This window comes from Pteropus alecto, unplaced genomic scaffold (genome assembly GCF_000325575.1).
Source record: "Pteropus alecto unplaced genomic scaffold, ASM32557v1 scaffold122, whole genome shotgun sequence".
NCBI lineage: Eukaryota > Metazoa > Chordata > Mammalia > Chiroptera > Pteropodidae > Pteropus > Pteropus alecto.
The window spans coordinates 1-19,062 of record NW_006431917.1 but is presented as its reverse complement, the minus strand read 5'-3'; positions in this window follow the sequence as shown (position 1 = coordinate 19,062).

The following is a 19,062-nucleotide window of genomic DNA, read 5'->3' as shown; positions in this document are numbered from 1 at the left end:
AAGTAGATTTCACTGAGGTTACCCTGACTGTGGGGGGCTACGAATATTTACTTGCTTTTATAGACACCTTTTCAGGATGGGTAGAGGACTTCCCTACCAGGAAAGAGACTGCCTTAGTAGATACTAAGAAACTACTAGAAGAAATCCTCCCTTGATTTGCTCTCCCTAGAACTTTAGGGTCGGATAACGGGCCAGACTTTCTAGCAAAGGTATCACAGCAATTGGCTAGCTACCTAAATTTGAGATGGAAACTCCACTGCGCCTACCGGCCCCAGAGTTCAGGCCAAGTAGAGAGAATGAATTGAACCCTAAAAGAGACATTAGTCAAGTTAGGATTAGAAGCTGGTGGGACCTGGGTAGAACCTCTCCCCTTTGCTTTTCTCTGAGCCAGGTGTACTCCATATATTAATGGATTCACCCCATTTGAAATTTTCTTTGGAAAGCTCCCACCTTTAATACCTAGAATAAGAGATGAGACAAAGGCAGAACTATGTAACCTTGTCTTAGTTAAGTCTTTACAGGCCCTTCAAAGTGTACAAGTGGAGATTTGGTCCCGAGTTCATGCTGTCCACTCAACTCCGGGGGATGGACTTCCCCATCAGTTTCAGCTTGGGGACTCTGTGTGGATCCGGAAGTTCACTTCCAAAGGACTAGAACCTAAATGGAAAGGACCCTTCACTGTCTACCTGACGACGACCACTGCAGTTTAAGTAGATGGCATCCCATCATGGATTCATCTCTCCCATGTGAGGGCAGTACGAGAGTGAACAGCTCAGGAAGACGGGCCCTTAAAAGTAAGACTCAAGCATACATAAATATAACTGTTTGTTTCTTCCTTTTTTCTTCTTTAGCCCAGGCATTCGACCAGCCACAACCAGAACCAGAAGGAGCATTAATAACTTTGCTAGCGACAATACACAAGGTCTTGAATAAGACCACCCCAGAAAGGACAAGATTGCTGGCTGTGCCTAAACCCAAACCTCCCTTACTATGTCGGGGTAGGAACTCTCCTAAACTTAACTGAGCTCAGAATGCTAGAAGTTCAAGTCGAATCACTAGCAGAGGTAGTCCTCCAAAATAGAAGAGGTTTAGATTTATTATTCTTAGAACAAGACAGATTATGTATGGTGAAACCTGTTGCTTCTATGCTAATAACTCTGGAGTAATTAGAGAGAGCTTATGACTAGTACAGAGAAATTCAGATGCCCGGGAAAAAAACAGAGATCAGAATCAAATAACTGGTTTCATAGGATGTTCAATTGGTCGCCATGGATAACAACCCTCCTATCTTCTGTAGCTGGACCTTTAATCATCCTCCTCCTCTTGTTAACTTTTGGCCCATGTTTCCTCAATTTCTTGTTTACATATATAAGGAAGAGAATTAATTCTATTAAACTTTTAGTATTACAAAATAGAGGCTATGAGCAAATTCCACATGAAGAATCAAGGATTTGATTTTCTGCTAAGGTCAGTGGGGAATGTGCTGGCTGGAAAATTACTGCTTGGCTATCGCCCATGGGAACATAGGCAATCGCCCAATGGAACATAGGTTATCACCCATGGGAACATAACATTCTAACAATAAGCTTTCTGCTTCTGTGCTGCCACTTGCACAACCGACCTGTGGGTGGACAGTTAGTAAACAGAAGGAAAATAGACCTTTGTGTTCAGACAGAATGAGGAATGGGGTTTAGGGCTTAAAAATCCTATACCTCTACATTTCAGAGCTGCTTAAATTGGGGTCTGCATACGCCTGGCAGACCCAGCTGGCTGAATAAAGTGTGTGCTTCCTATAACTCACTGGTTTTTAGTGTTCCGTGTGTCTTTCAGGGGCTGGCGGCTGCAACAGAATAATAATTTATGAATCTGTAATTGCACAATTATTAAAACACTTTTGTTTTCCCCTTTAAATTTTTCTAAATCACTTGTATCTAATTATTGTTGCTCTCTGTTAAGAGTAAAGACAAAAAGTTGTAACAATTTAAAAGGCCAATAGACTTTTTTTCCAAATTTACTGAGAGATGTCTGACATACTTCACTGTATTGATTTAAAGCATATAGGGAGATGGATTGATTTACAAATATTGTGAAATGATTACCATAACAGGTTCAGCCAGCAGTCTTGTATGATGTGTCTAATATATAAGTATTTTATTACTTCTTGCTTAATACAAAAATATCAGAAAATGCAAACTAACTAAAGTATTAAAAACTATGATTATATCTATTTATAGTCATTAATCTTCATATATGTCTTTTTATATTTAAAGTGTATATATAAAACACATATCTATATATTTTTTGTATGTCGAATTATATAAGGTTATAGCATTTTATGGCTTCAAAAGCTACTATTTTCTGTTATTAAGTAGGCATTGAGAATTTTCTTTATTTTGAACAAGAGAGAGTATATTTCTATTTCAAACAAAACACTAGAGTAGGATTAAAAATTGTAATAATCAAATAGTACTATTTTTAAAAATAAAAATATTGTTAAAGGATATGTAAAACATATAAATTATTGGAAAACCACCCAAATAACAGCAACATTAACAAAGCTTGAAAGATAGGTAACATTTATATTTAATAAAATTGCTAGTGTTTATTTGTTTTGGCCAAAAAACAGCATCGGCCAACCTGTCTAATTGCTTTTGGCCAGCCTGCTCTAATCTAACTAATACTTCAGACAATGAAGAACTGTCATTGACAATAATCATGATGATTAAATGCAGGTTGAGCGTCCGGACTGAAATAGAGTAATAAATATCAGATTTTATTCAAGAAAGATTTGTGAAAACATAAGAGATAATATAAGTTTGTACCCAGTGACCTGCACTGAGCTAAGCACTTTATGAATAGAGTATCATTTACTTTTCTCAACTCAGGTAAGTAGAAAGAACAAAAGCCATTCTGTAGATGCCACTTTCGAACCAGAGAAGACTTGGTAAATGACCCCAAATCACATCGTTGGGGAGCAGACCCTATAATCTTTGACTGCAAGGCCCATGAAGGATTTGTCAATAAAGTGATTATACTGAGAGAAGTATGTGGTGGGGTAAAGATTTTCCCAGGCTCCTTGATTTACAGTGAGATGACACCTGTACTGAAATGATAGATTTCATTTGAAATTGCAATTACTATTTCTCATTTTTCCCCTCTATGCAGATACTGGCAGAGTCCAGTAGGAATTAAATTAAGGCAAGTAGCTTGATCTCCACATCTCTCTTTTAGGACAAAGCAGAACACAAACTCTGACAGGAAATTAAGTTGCTTCTATTCTTATTCTAGAGGTGCTGCTCCATCAACTGACATTTTGAAAGAGAATTCAATGTTTTAATTGCATATAGTACTAATCATATAAATATGGGTGAGCTTACACATTTTCATTGAGTTCTTTCCCTTTGCTCATAAGTTATCCCTAGTTTTCATTGCGATTATTACCATTATATAACACTAATTTGTTCAGGAGGAGTCAAAAATGATATGTCATCCTCTGATTCATTAATGCCAGATAAAGAACAGATTCATTTCTCAAATTTTTCACACATAATTCATTTTATATTCTTAAAAGATAAATTTTCTGCTGTTCAGAATTTCTAATAATGTATTTTTTTTTGAAAAATGGCATGTTTTACTATATCTATCTACAAGGAGGAAATTTAACATTTTTAAATTGCTAGCCTAGTCCAGTCTGGTATTGTTTTTATAGACAGCTTTAGTACGATTCTTTCTGGAAAAAACAAACAAACAAACAAAAAAACTAAGTAATTTTAGTGGAAGATGGCAGACTAGATAAAAGCAGTGTTCACCTCCTCCCAGGTTCGCATTGAACTTATAACCAAATTATAAAATAATCAAAGTGGAAAATCACCTGAAGTCCAGCTGATCTTAACAGGTACTTCTGATAAGATAAACAAGGAGCCACATTGAAGCTGGTAGGAGGGACAAAGTCGCAAATCAGGCTAGACAAGCACCCTGGGTGGAGGATCAGCAGGAGGGAGAGTGAGGCTGCAGAGGCTCTCCTGAGGGAGAGGGGGATCATGGTTTCATCTAGGTCTCTCCAGCACAGGGTCCCAGCCCAAGGAACAGGAGATTCCAATAATTCTGAGTGTAGAAACTGGAGGGGATTCCAGCCATCTGGGTGAGATAGAAGGAATCAAAACCCTAGAAACCCCTTTGAAGGACCCATGCTCAGGCTTTCTGACCTGCAGACACTCAACCGGGACACTGGCGGTGGGTCAGAGGCTCCAGCAGGATTCATTCCGAGAAAGTCTGCATTACTCCCAGCACATCCTGCTTGATACCTGAGCGGGAACCGGGGGAGATGCTGAAAAGACAGAGAAAGACAAAGGTGGGATCACGAGGACCACAGTCAATGATGATGGAGTAGTGGCACAATTTTATTTTTGCAAGCTGCTTTTATACAAGAGCATACAATTGGTAGCTGGGATAAGATCATCTTTGGCATAATCACCTACCCCACATTCTATTAGGAACTTTTGCCATTCTGTCTGTTCACGGCTATAAGTATACTTCCCTGTCTCTGAGAAACACCACATTGTTTCCCAAACAGATCATAATTCCCCATTCTTAGGAGGGTTCCTTGAGCTGAGGCAACCCTTAGCTGGCCTCACAGATTACAAGGACCTTGTCAACTTGGAGTCCACTCTCCACACATGGTGCCAAAACAAGGGTGGGAAGGGCAGCCACCATCCTGCCTTAGTCAGGCCCCTCTGTCAGACAATCTACAGACCTCTCCAACTTGACTGTGCAGACCCCACCAACACACAGGGCTATTAGGATGCTCTAGCCTGAGGGGATCGGCCTACCCCACCCGACCTGCAGATTGCCCGGGGCATTTGTTGCTGGATGGCTGCCTGGCTCTGCACCGTTGCAGGGCCATTCACAGTAGGCAGCCAGCTCTGTGAAGTGCATTTCTGATAGTTTGGGGTAGATCACTGCTGCCAACATGAACTTGGGTGGATCTCGGGGATCAGTGGGCCAGTCACAGACAGCAGCTGTTCTTGCTTGGATCTGAGACTTCTGCTGGAATGCCTCAATGGTTACTGAAGTTGCAGTAAGGCTAAGGCTGTATTGATCTGACTGATTGTCTCCCTGAAACCCTGCCCCACCCTACTCACAAATTGCTCCAGGTGGCCCATTGACAGCAAACCTCCACTGCCCTACCCCCTACACCCCCAGCTCTCCCAATCCACACAGGCAGCAAACTTTCCTAGCACAGGGTCCACACTGCACACAAATCAGTTGCAGGCAGACCTCTGCTGCCTGCAAGGGTTGGATATTGCTTCCAGGAAGAGCAGGGATCTGTGAGACTGCCCCAGAAGGCAGATGTTCTCACTGTGTTCTGTGACAGAAGCGGGAATGCCTGGGCAAAGAAGTTGTACCCAAACGGAGGCTGTATCAGCCTGAAGACCTTTGTCTCCCTGAGATCCTGCTTTATCCAAGCCACAGAGTACCTGCAGCCCATTGACAGGCAGGTTCCCCTAGCCTGTTTGGCTCTGGGGTTGCGCATTCTGCGCAGGCAACAGACTTTGGCTAGTTCAGTGAGCGCGTTTTGGAGGAAATAGTTGTAGGCAGACCACTGATGCTTGTACTAAATATAGTATCTCTTGAGGGGATCACAGGGTTCTGCGGGACTGCCCCAGACAGCATCTTGTCTCCATGTGATCTGCGACTACCATGGTAATGTGCAGAAACAGAAATTGCAGAAAACGGAGGCTACTGGCCAGATGGCCCTGGAATCCCTGAGCTGCAGCCCCATCCAATACACAAAGTACCCTCCGTAAAGTGATAGACAGCTGCCCCTGTCCCGAGGTGGCTCATTAAGGCCTAAGGTGGGTAGCAGCCGACCTTGCTACAATTGGAAATTTGTACAGGGAGCCACAGAGACCGCACTGACATGTACTGACACTGCAGTGGTGGGGGAAATGCAGTCGCAGGGCAACCGACAGGCAGTGTCAGACCTGGAGGAGCACTGGTCCCTCTGCTAAACTGCAGAGGTCAGGGATGGGGGAGAATCAACTGCTGCCTGCAGCATTGTCTCTTCCACTTAACCTATAGATGCGGCATAGGCAACAATCATCTGCGGTTTGCTTTGTTGTTCTCACCGGGTAGCCCTGAGCAATCAAAAGCAGCAGCTGAACTTGGCCTACTGGGGAGCCATTCGCACGGGGACGCAAAACCAATGCATTTGGAGGCTGGCACCGGACTACAACAGAGCAACTCCTGACTGGCTCCATTAATGGTACACACAAAGGGTGGTTGCAACAAGTACACAATCCTGCTGGGGCAAATCCCACTCAGTTGGGTCAGATCCCACATAGCATCTCTTAACCTGTGGGTGCAGCCAATTCCCACAATTAGTCAGCCTGAACATCAATTCCATTCACTGATGTACTGACAACAATAAAGGCTTGGTGACAACAGAAGATCACATACGAACAATGCAAAGATCACGTCCAGAGCGCCTGGCATAGGACATCAGGGAGAGAGTGCCACTGGGCCACAATGGGCACCTTCAACACCAGGCAATCTGGCCAAGGCGGAGAGATGAAACAAATATTCCTGACACTTAGAAACAAACACAGAGAGTCTAATAAAATGAAAAAAAAAAAAAAGAAAGAAACATGACACAAATCAAACAAGGAGAGAGAACTCCAGAAAATAAGCTAAATAAAATGGTGGCATGCAACATACCAGAGACTGAGGTCAAAATAATGGTTATCATAATGCTCAGTGAACTCATAGGGAGAGTGTATAGCACAATGAGAACCTCAGCCGAGAGACAGTAAGCATGAAAAAAGACATAGAAACCATAAAAAAGAACCAGATAGAAATGAAGAATATAATAACTGAAATGAAGTATACACTGGAAGAATTTGACAGGAGATTGGACAAAGCAGAAGAGCGAATCAGCAAACTGGGAGCCAAGGTAGAATAATACACCCAATTAGAGCAACAAAAAGAGAAAGGAATTTTTTTTTTAAATGAGGATAGTTTAAGAGACCACTGGGATAACATGAAACATACAACATCTGGATCATAGGAGTACCCAAAGGAGAAGAGAGCAAGGAAGGGACTGAGAAACTATTTGAAGAAATAATGACAAAAACTTCTCTAATCTGGCAAAGGAATTAGACATACAAGTTCAAGAAGCGCAAAGAGTCCCAAACAAGAGGAATTCAAACAGACCCACACCAAGACACATCATAATTAAAATGCCAAAGGTCAAAGACAAAGAGAGAATCTTAAAAGCAGAAGGAGAAAGGCAGCTAGTTACTTACAAGAGCACCTCCATAAGAATGTAGGCTGATTTTTCAATGGAAACTTTGCAAGCCAGAAGAGACTGACAAGAAATATTTATAGTGATGAAAAACAAGCATCTACAACCACGAATATGCTACCTAGCAAGACATTTGATTAAAATGTAGGGTGAGATAAAGAGATTCCAAGACAGGGAAAAGCTTAAGGAATCCATCACCAACCAGCCAGTATTATAAGAAATGTTAAAGGGACTTCTGTTAAAAGAGAAGGGGTAAGAAAAAAAAAGAAAAAAAAACAGAAAAAAAACAAATATGCATAATAAAATGGCAGTAACTATGTCCTTACCAGTAATCACTTTAAGTGTAAATGGATTAAATTCTCGAATCAAAAGAAATAGGGTAGCCGAATGGATAAAAATACAAGACCCATGCATACGTTGTCTACAAGAGACCCACTTCAGATCAAATGACACTCACAGACTGAAAGTAAAGAGATGGAAAAGGATATTTCACGCAAATGGAAAACAAACAAACAAAAAAGCCAGAGTAGCAATACTTATATTAGATGAAATACACTTAAAAAAAAAGGATATAATAAGAGACAAAGAAGGGCATTACATCATGATAAAAGGATTGACAAATCAAGAGGTCATGACTCTAGTAAACATATGTACCAAATATAGGAGCGCATACACACAAAAAGCAATTATTGAATGACACAAGGGAAAATCAACAGTAATACACCCATAATAGAAGATTTTAACACCTCATTGACACCAATGGATGGTTCTTCCAGGCAAAGAATCAACTAGGAAACAATGGGCCCAAAAGACACACTAGATCAGATGGATTTAATAGATATTTTCAGAGCATTTTACACCAAAGCAGCAAAATGTACATTCTTCTCAAATGCATATTTTCCAGGAGAGACCACATGTTAGACGCAAAACAAGTCTCAATAAATTTAAGAAGATTGAAATCATATTAACCGACTTCTCCAATCACAACAGTATGAAATTTGAAATCGACTACAAGAAAAAAAAAAACAGGAAAATACACAAACACATGGAGGCTAAATACATGCTACTAAACAATGAATGGGTTATCAATGAGAGCAAGGAAGAAATTAAAAGATACCTAGAGACAAATGAAAATGAAAACACAGCAAAAGCAGTCTTAAGAGGGAAATTCATAGCAATACAGGCCTACCTTAAAAAATGAAAAAGCTCAAAAAAACAAAACAAAACAAAACAATCCAACCTCACATATAAAAGAACTAGAAAATAGAACAGCAAACAAAACCCAAATGAATAGAAGGAAGGAAATAATAAAGATCAGAGCAGAAACAAATGGAATAGAGTCTAGAAAAAGAATACAAAAGATTAATGAAACCTAGACCTGGTTCTCTGAAAGAGACTCATCCAAGAAAAAAGAGAGAGGAGTCATATCAATAATATCAGATATGAGAGAGGTGAAATAACTACAAACTCCACAGAAATACAAAGGATCATAAGAAAATACTACGAGCAATTATATGGAGCATTTAGAAAAAATGGACAAAATCCTAGAAACATACAATCTCCCAAAACTGAGTCAAGAAGAAAGAGAAGATCTGAACCAACTGATACCAACCATGAAATAGAATCGGTAATCAAAACCCTTCCAAGAAACAAAAATCCAGGACCAGACGGCTTCATAGGCGAATTTTCCCCAACACTCCAAGAAAAATTAACACCTATTCTTTTCAAATGTTTCCAAAAATGTCAAGAAGAGGGAAGGCCCCTTATATCCTTTTATGAGGCCACCATAATCTTGATTCCAAATACAAAGACATCACCAGAAAGAGAAATCAATAGGTCGATATCTCTTATGAACACTGATGCAAAAATCCTCAACAAAATATTAGCAATTTGAATTCAGCAACACGTTAAAATGTCTACACCATGATGAAGTTGTATTTATTCCTGGGATGCAAGGTTGGTACAATATCCACCAATTAACTAATGTGATACACCACGTTAACAAATGGAAAGATAAAAAGCATACGATCATGTCAATAGATGCAGAAAAGAATTCGACAAAATCCAGCATTGAACTATGATAAAAACTCTCAGCAAAGTGGGAATACAGGAAACATACTTCAACATAATAAAGGCCATATATGACAAACCTTCAGCTAACATCATACTCAATGGGAAAAGGCTAAAAGCATTTCCTTAAGATCAGGAACAAGACAAGGATGCCCACTTTCACCACAACTTTTCAATATAGTGTTAGAAATCTTAGCCACAGCAATCAGTCAAGAAATAGAGATAAAGTTATCTGAATTGGAAAGGAAGAAGTAAAACTCTCGGTATTTGCTGATAAGACACTATATATAAAGAACCATAAAGACGCCACCAAAAAACTGTTAGAACTAATCAATAAAGTAGCAGCTTATAAAATAAATATTCAGATGTCAGTGGCATTTTTGTGCAGCGATGATGAACTTTTGGAAAGAGAAATTAAGAAAATAATCCCATTTACAATGGCATCGAAAACAATAAAATACCTGGGAATCAAATAAACCAAGAAGGTAAAAGACTTGTTCTCAGAGAATTATAAGTCATTGAAAAAAGAAATTGAAGAAGATACAAATAAATGGAAGCACATACCTTGCTCACAGATAGGAAGAATCGACATCATTCAAGTGGCCATACTATTCAAAGGAATGTACAGATGCAATGCAATCCCTATCAAAATACCAATGACATTTTTCAGAGAGCTACAAGAAATAATCCCGAAATTTATATGGAACCTTAAAAGACCACAAATAGCCACGGCAATCTGGAGAAAGAACATTGAAGGAATCATACTACCTGATATCAAACTTTACTACAAGGCTACAGTCATCAAAACAGCATGGCACTGGCATAAAACTAGATATATTGATCAAAGGAACAGAATAGAGAGCCCAGAAATAAATCCATGCCTATATGCTCACTTAATATATGACAAAAAGGCAAGGATATACCATGGGGTAAAGGCAGTCTCTTCAATAAATGGTAAAGGAAAAATTAGAGAAATACATGCAAAAGAAATAAAAAGAAACTGGACCACCTTCTCTCACCATATACAAGAATAGACTCAAAATGGATTATAGAAAGACCCGAAACCATAAAACTTCTAAAAGAAAACACAGGCAGGAAACTCTCTGATATTGCTAATAGTAACTTCTTTTTGGATATATCTCCCAGGGAAAGGGAAACAAAAGAAAACAAACAAACAAACAGACAAATAGATAAATAAGATTGCAACAAAAAAAGGTTTTGTACAGCAAAGAAAATCATCAATAAAAAGAAAAGACAACTGATGGACTGGGAGAAGATATTCACTATGGATACATCTGATAAGAGGTTAATATCCAAAAATACCTAGAACTCATACAACTCAACGACAACAAAAATACAAACAATCCATTTAAAATGTAGGCAGAAGATCTGAACAGATACTTCTCCAAAGAAGAAATACTGATGGCCAATAGACATATAAAAATATGCTCAAGGTCACTAATCATCAGACAAGTGTGAATTAAAACCACAATGAGATATCACCTGACACCTGTCAAAGTGCCTATCAACCTTAACTCAAATAACAAGTGTTGGCGAGGATGCAGAGAAAAGAGAATCCTCATACATTGTTGGTTGGATTGCAGATTGGTACAGCTGCTATGGAAAACAGTTTGGAGGTTTCTCAAAAAATGAAGAATGGACATACCTTTCAACCCAGCAATTGCTCTTCATTTACCCAAGGAAAACCAAAATGATAATTTGTAAAGATCTATGCACCCAAATATTCATGGCAGCACAACTGACAAGAGCCAAGATATGGAAGCAAACAAATGCCCATCAATAGATGATTGGATAAAGAAGTTATGGTTCACATATGCAATGGAATTTTACTCAGCCATTACAAGAAAATGAAATCCTACCATTTGCAATGACATGAATGGACCGAGGAATTATTACATTGCGTGAAATCAGTCATACGGAGAAAGATAAATATCACTTGATATTACTTATATGCGGATCGAAAAAACAAAAAGAACAAATTAATCAAAAACAGACACAAATACAGAGGACGCTTCAGTCATGGACAGAGAGTATAGGAGATTGGGGAATAGGAGAATGGGTTGAAGGGTTAAAGAAGTACAAATTAGTAGTTGATAGATGGTCATGGGGATGGAGAGCATGGCATAGAGAATGCAGTTAGCATTATATGTTGGCTAGGTGGGAAACCAGAGGAGAGAAGGAACAATCAGGGGTATCGTTTTATGAACTATATAGATGTTTAACCAGTGTACTGTATACTTGAAACTAATAAATTTAAAAAAATAAAAAATAAAATAAAAAACAGACACATTTAGTGAATGATTGAGCAGCTACAATATAGAAAATCAAACTTACAAAAAGTCAAAAAGAAATAAAGAAATTTTACTGATCCGTTGATTATTTTCAAATTTTATTTTAAGAGTACTTCCAGATTTTTCCCCTAATTCTCAGACTGTTAATACCTAGAGGATAGCCTCATTAAATTTTATAGTTTGCTATGATATAGTGTGATCAGGACCAAAACTCCCAATTTACCCTTAAAAAACTATTGTTTTAAAAATTGTTATATGGATAGATCGATGCTGGTTCTCTCTGAACCTCACACCTGTGTAGGCAGAGATATATTTTTCTTAAATTTGTTACAGCTTTCCGAATGGGAAATACCAAGCTGTCGATAATTATTTACAAAGAACATACATACAAAATGCTCAAATACAGTGGTAAGATAATGACATCTATTTTAAACATACAAAATGTGTCTCATTAATATCAATCAATCTAATCCTTGTTGACATAAGGGAACTATGTCATTGAAAACATGTAAGTTGAGGGAGTTATACTGATTAGTTCTCAATGGGATAAGGTTTTAGTAAAAATAGTATTTCACAGATAAAATTTGCATAGTCATTCCTTAATGGAGAAACTGTTCCCATATTAACTGTCAGCTTTAGTAAATATTCCTTATTCTGCCATTAAAATAAGAGGAAAATCAGTATTCTATATTGATGCTAAATGTGAGTTCTAGAAAGATAAGTCCACAATTTTGTTTCAAAAACAATGGGAAAATATCTGAGCCTTCAATAGAATTGCATTTTTAATAACATGCGCTGCACAAGCCGAATTAGAACTTTTTGAATCTCAGATTACTCTTCTCTTATAGGTAAAAAGAATTATTCTGATAAAATAGCTAACGATGACTGTGAACATATATTGGGAGATTTCAGGGAGCCAGGCACTGTACTGAGGGCTTCATATACACTTTTGCATTTATATTCATAAGAAATTTGTTAGATAGTTTTGTCATCAGTGGCAGACCTGATGCCTAGAGAATTTAAGAAACTTGTCCAAGGTTATCCAGCCCAGTAGTGGTGAAAAGATAAAAATGTAGGTTTGTCTTCATCATCACACTGCTGGACAAGAGAAAGATGTAGACTTAAATGTTAAAGTGTTGTTTTCATGGCCTTTATATTTTGTATTCAGTACCCTTCTTCTTTATGATCTTGGGATTCAGCAAATTTAGAACATTCAATTAAGCTTTAATCAATATTGTCTTCAGAGAAATGTTCCCTAGTTCCCTTAGTAATTGACAGAAGTGGGACTACCATTGATTTCCTGCCTACAGATGTTCCTTATTTTATTTATTTATTTAGTTATTACTTACTTACTTATTTATTCTCAGCCCACTCTCTGGCTTACAATTCTGGATTCTGAAACCTAGAACCAGATAAACCCATGTGCTTTTACATCCTAAGTTGCATTTTCTCTTTCAACCCCATATGCCATACTTGATTACTGTCAATCTCTCAGTCTCTACCACCAATAATAGAGTGCTCCATCTTCCCAAATCATGCTTCCTTGTTAGAAATCATAACAAAATATTGTTTCAACAAGCATTAAAAATAGATAATTCCTTAATATTAAGTGAACGAAAAACTCACAGAAAAAATACGAGCTCCCCCACATTTGTCAAAATTATTTTATTATACCTTCCATGTAAAGCTTGAAATCACCACAATGTTGACTAACTTTCTCTTTGATTCTATAGATTCAGAGCTTTATAAACATTTTGATAATTTTATTTTTCAAATTCTATCTCTGGAATTAATTAACATCTAGATCAAAGAATAGAGCATTATCGTTCTCCCACACAAAAGAACAACGATTTTAATTGGATTAGTATTTCCTGTTTTAGAACTCGATATGAATTGACTTAGGAAATTTGGATTTGTTTTCCTGAATGCCTTTGCTCATATTATATTTCTAAGTTCCACCCAAATCATTGCATGAAGTCATATTCATTTTCATTGCTCTATAGAATTCCATTGCACAAATATATTTTGGTTAATGTACCCTATGTACTGTTGATTCCTAGTAGAAATTCTGAGTAAGGGGATATGCATATTTTCACACTTAACAGATGATGCCAAATTTTTCCAAAATGTAGTACTAATTTATATCTCATCAGCAATATCTGAGAACTCCAGCTGTTTGAATTTGGTTTTATCTTTCTTTTTTATTTTAACCCTTCTGATGAAGATGTGGTGGTTTCTTGGGGTTTATTCTACAATTCCCTAGGAGTTCATAAAGTTGTATGCCTTCACATATATATACATACACACACACACATATATTTTTATATCCTCTTTAATCAGTGCCTATTCCAATCTTATTCCTGTTTTGTTGTTGTCGCTGTTGTTGTTTTGGTTCTTTTGTTTTTTTGTTTTTGTTTTTATTTTTATCTTGGCCTTTTATTTTTCTTCACTCATCAGTGTGTTGGGGTTCTTTATATATGCCAGAGATCTTTGATTTTAAAGTTGTACCATATCTTTGGTCTATTAGATTCAGGTGGTAATAGAGTTTTTCAAATTACTATGAACATCATTGACTTTGTCTTTTTATATGTTACTGGGATTATAAAAAGCCTCGATCATCTAGGAAAAAAGAATCCTGGGAACAAATAAAATGAAACAAATACAAAAGAGCTATAAGTTTACAAAATATAATGTAGTTACCACATCAAGTTTCAGGATCTACTTAATCTGTGGAGTTTTATTTTTTCCTATTCATTAGAATATATTTTGGTAAAGCAAGACATTTCTTTGCCTTTTTTGAAAAAAAAATTAAAGTGTCTTTGAAGTTTTCAGGTATACAGTGTGACTTACAAACTAACTGATGTAAATTATATTCTTGTTATATACATAATCTTGCTCCAGGCTCACTGGTTTCATTTATTAATTAGAACTGCTAGGGAGTCACCCACTTTTTATGGTCTATTTGGAATTAATTTTTTTTCATAATACATTTTAAATAAATCAAGCACGTTATTCTTCTTATTGGCAATATAAATAGGCAATTCAAGTAAAAATATATTTACAGAAGTATGAATAAAATTTTTTAAAAGGCTCATTTTAATCATTTTGCTTAAATTTGTGTTATACTGTCAGATCAGGACAACACAAAGTGATCTGGAGGTTTAAGAAATTACAAAACATTTTCAGACAAAAAAAAAAAAGTATTTCTTATTTGCCTGAAAGATCTTTGGAATTGTGCCTTGCAATGCACTCCTCAAATTCAAAAAAATTCTGAGATCTTTAAATTGAGTGTCAATATTCCAGATAGGTCTCTATCAGATGATGCTAAATACAGTTCTTGAAACATAACCTAGGAAAGTACACAAAATTATCACTGCTCTACAACATATAAAATCTGCTACAAAAATTCAGGCTTGATTCAAAAGATAATATTCCCTATCATACTCTGGATTGTTACACATTTAATCATCTGAAAGACGTGCAGGTATTAAATAAATGTCTGATGCTGCTTGAATGTGATCAGACTTTGAAATATATGCACCACCAGTGAATATAGGAAAGAAAAATTATTTGGCCATTCACTGAATAATAAACCATTTTTCTCAAAGTAGCATGTCCAATGGCTTAAAACCTGTAAAAAAAGTCCTCAAACTTTTTACCTGTAGGTGAGCTACTTTTCATCTACTTTCAAGGGCCTGAACTTTCCTCGTTCTCTAGATATATATAAGCTTGGAAAAAAATAGTCCCATTTCTAGTTTAAGCAATCAAAAGTAAACCAGTGAAAAAGTTATCATGATATATGCGTGTTGCACTCAATTTGTAAAATCTCATAGCTGAATCAATCATTTGACTTTGAGGCTCCAGCAGATCAAAAGGAAAACATTATTAGCTACAACATAGGCTGTGACCATGTAAAAAAATATATCATTTGTTAGGAAAAAACAATTTTCTTGACATTTGGTTTCTCCAATGGGGTTAAATATATGAAAAAACTGTGATAGATGCATAACTTTCACAAAGATATGATCAAATCAAAGCTCCTAATTTTGAAAGACAGGGACATTTCCAGTGAAATGATGGGTCATGTTACTCTTGATGTTGTGATCAGGCCCAAGAAAGTATTGAAAGAATACTTTACTCACCTGAAAATAAATAATTGATTCAAGTATTACATGGAAAGTCTTGGTTAAACAGGTTAAAACGCATGGCTATATGTAAAAATAAAAGGACATGTAAAATTCAAAATGAATCCAATTTGAGATGTTACGTTTATGGGGTAACATGGCACTCTCTTAGATGAAATTTGAATTCTAGTAGAGAATATTGGCACACAAATAAGCGATAACAGTATAACATGTTACAGTGCCCAATTAGACACATGGTGGTTCAGTTATAAGGTCATAGCCCAGAAGGTAATGAACCTTCAGGCACCTATGCATATTCACTTTGGTCAAGGTACAAACTACACGAGGTCAGATGACATGGCAATCTTGAAGAAAACCATGCATAGGTAAGATCTCCTAAGAGATACCACTCTGTTGAAACAATGAGAAGTGTTTGTATAAAGTTGGGTGTCCCATAGTCCCAAAAGAGGATCAAAATTAATATTTTATAAGACCTTAATTCAGACTAGTACTTGTTTATATCTCCATTCTATAGGAAGACTAGTACTTGTTTATATCTCCATTCTATAGCAACTAGGAAGAAAATGTCACGAAATATTGCACGAGCTTCAAGTGACATAGACCACAAAATCTGTGATACATAAATGACACTTTGGATTTCAAGATTAAGTAACCTAGACTCTTTGAAGTTTAAAATGTAGCTCTCAAATATGGTAGTATTTTTAGGGTCTTTGTCATTTTTTCCCGATGTCATTATTTTCCGAAGGTAGATAACATACACACTATCACAAATGGGTAAAGACTTTCCATGCCTCCTAGTTCTAAAGCAATATTTGCATAATAGAAGACAACTGTGGCCTAGAGAAATAAAATATAGCATCCTATGGAGAGTTAAGAGCAGATCTGGGCCTGAATCCGAGTGATTTAACTCCCAGCCCAGCATTCTTCAACCTGGGAGGCATAGAGCATAGTCTCCAATCCAGAGTGCATGGCTATGAATCCTGGCATCACCACTGACTAAGTTGTACAACTTGGGCAGGTTACCTGTTGTTTCTGTGACTCAGTGTTCTCATCCGTAAATTGGGAATAATCATAGTAGCTACCTCATGAGGTTTTCAAGGGGAATAAATGAGTTAGTTTCCTGAGAAGTAGAGTACCTAGCAAAGTATTAACAGAGCTTAGTGTGGGCCCCCCCAAATATGCCAAAGTCGCATATTGATATTTTGAATTAAAGTTATGTAAAAAGCAGCAAGTGCAAAAAAAGGGCACTCCAATTACTCTATGTCTCTCTGAAAGCAGAAAGATACCTTCAGTGCACCAGAAAAAAAAGAGAAACTTCTTTAGCACTGAGAAGCCTGTAGAAACAAACCTTGTTCTTTTGACTAATTTATACCCCAAGTCCAAACTCTGCTCATTCCTCATTAATTAAGCACACAAACTCAAATTTCTTTATCCTGTCAAATCCTAATCAATTTATTGTTTCGTCCTCTAAAAAGTACAAGAGCTGTCTGTGTTGGTCATATCTTTAGGTCCCATATCTATGAGACTTACTTATGTACGTCTGTAATCAAATTTGTTTTTCTTCTGTTAATTTCTTTCACGTGAATTTAATTCTTAGACCAGCAAGAACCTTGGAAGGGTAGAGGAAATTTCAACTTCCCTGACAGTGTAAACATTGGGTTGAGGGTTTGCTATCGGTACCATGTTTGATATGAGCCAGGCATGAGTCTGGCTTAGGATAAGATGCTATACTGAGAAAACACATGAATGTGCTCACATCATTGGGCTAGGGCTGGGGATTAGGAGCCCTTAGAAGCCCTAATCTCTGTCAAGAAGCACATTTTATCGCTTCCTACATTGTTAAACTTACATATTTACATGCTTTTGCTACTAAGGAATTTTGTATCCTCTAACAGTGGCTGTTTTTTTTTTTCTACCAATAGCAGCATTTTCCTAAACAGGTGGTCCCCATTTTATGCATATTTAGGAAATATAATAAAGAATTGGAGATTTGTGAGTGAGAACTCTCCCTTTCTTGATGCTTTTACAAAATATTATTTTCTTGTCCATAAATTTAAATATGTCTTTTTTTATAACTCAAGAATGCAATATTGATAGTCTTAAAGACAGCCAGGAGACATTAAGTCAACATTTTAATTCAATTATCATGACACTGAGTTTTTCATATCTGCAACTTCTAGAAGGATAGATTAATCTTTATTGCATTAACTTCTGGAAAAATAGAAATTTAAAAAATTAATCTTGATCATACTTTGCCTCTCTTTATATTTGCATTAAATTCGACTATTGGTCATAGTTAAAATGACATGTAATAAACTGGAAAAGCTGGTCAATAAACTGAAATGTGTTTCTAAAAACAGACCCAACTTGTTACCTTAATAGAGGGAATCTTAATTTACATGGGACATCTCAATTTGAATACCATTTAGTTGCCTTGATAATTATTTTCTAATTTTTCACAGAAATTTAGTATGTTCTGTTATTTTCTGCCCAAATTCTACTTCTGCTAAGATTCCAATCCTACTTTCCCATGGGAATCAACAAATGATATAGCTATTACAAGAAAATGTCTTGAACTACGGGAAATCTAACTTTGAATTCTGTCTTCGCTTGCTGAGTGATATTTGCAAAGTTACCCAATTTACTAATCTTCATTTTTACACCAATACGATTAGGAACAATTGCACCTATCTTGTAATTAGGTGTTTTATTGATTTGTTTGTTTTGTTTGTTTATTTATTTAAATAAGTTCTATAGGCTAAAATAAGTAAAGGCTTTTTACAGTTCTCACAAAGTAATCAAGATAAATAAATGACAGTTATTGCTTTTAATAAGGAAGAGATATTAATATTTCTCGAAGACCCAAGAAGAACACAAAAGGTAATGCTTAGAGGTCAAGTTTAATCTTGTTTTATCTCACACAGAAAATTAGGAGTAATATGACATATGTACATGATTCTTCAATTTTGATAATGTTGGCCAAATAGTGGCTTTCAAAAATCTTTTCTACATTCTGGACACTGTTTCTCCGAGTATAAAAACATGTTCTAAGTATTTGCTTTGAGCTTATTGCTCATCCTTGAATCACTTATAGCATCTCTGTCATAGGAGCCTCTTATTCTGATGTAACCAAATCTATCAGTCATTTTTCATTAGAATAGGAGACTTCTGTTTGTGTTATTTGACTAATGGCCTGCCCTTGAAGAAGGGTGAATCAGAATCTTCTAGAGGA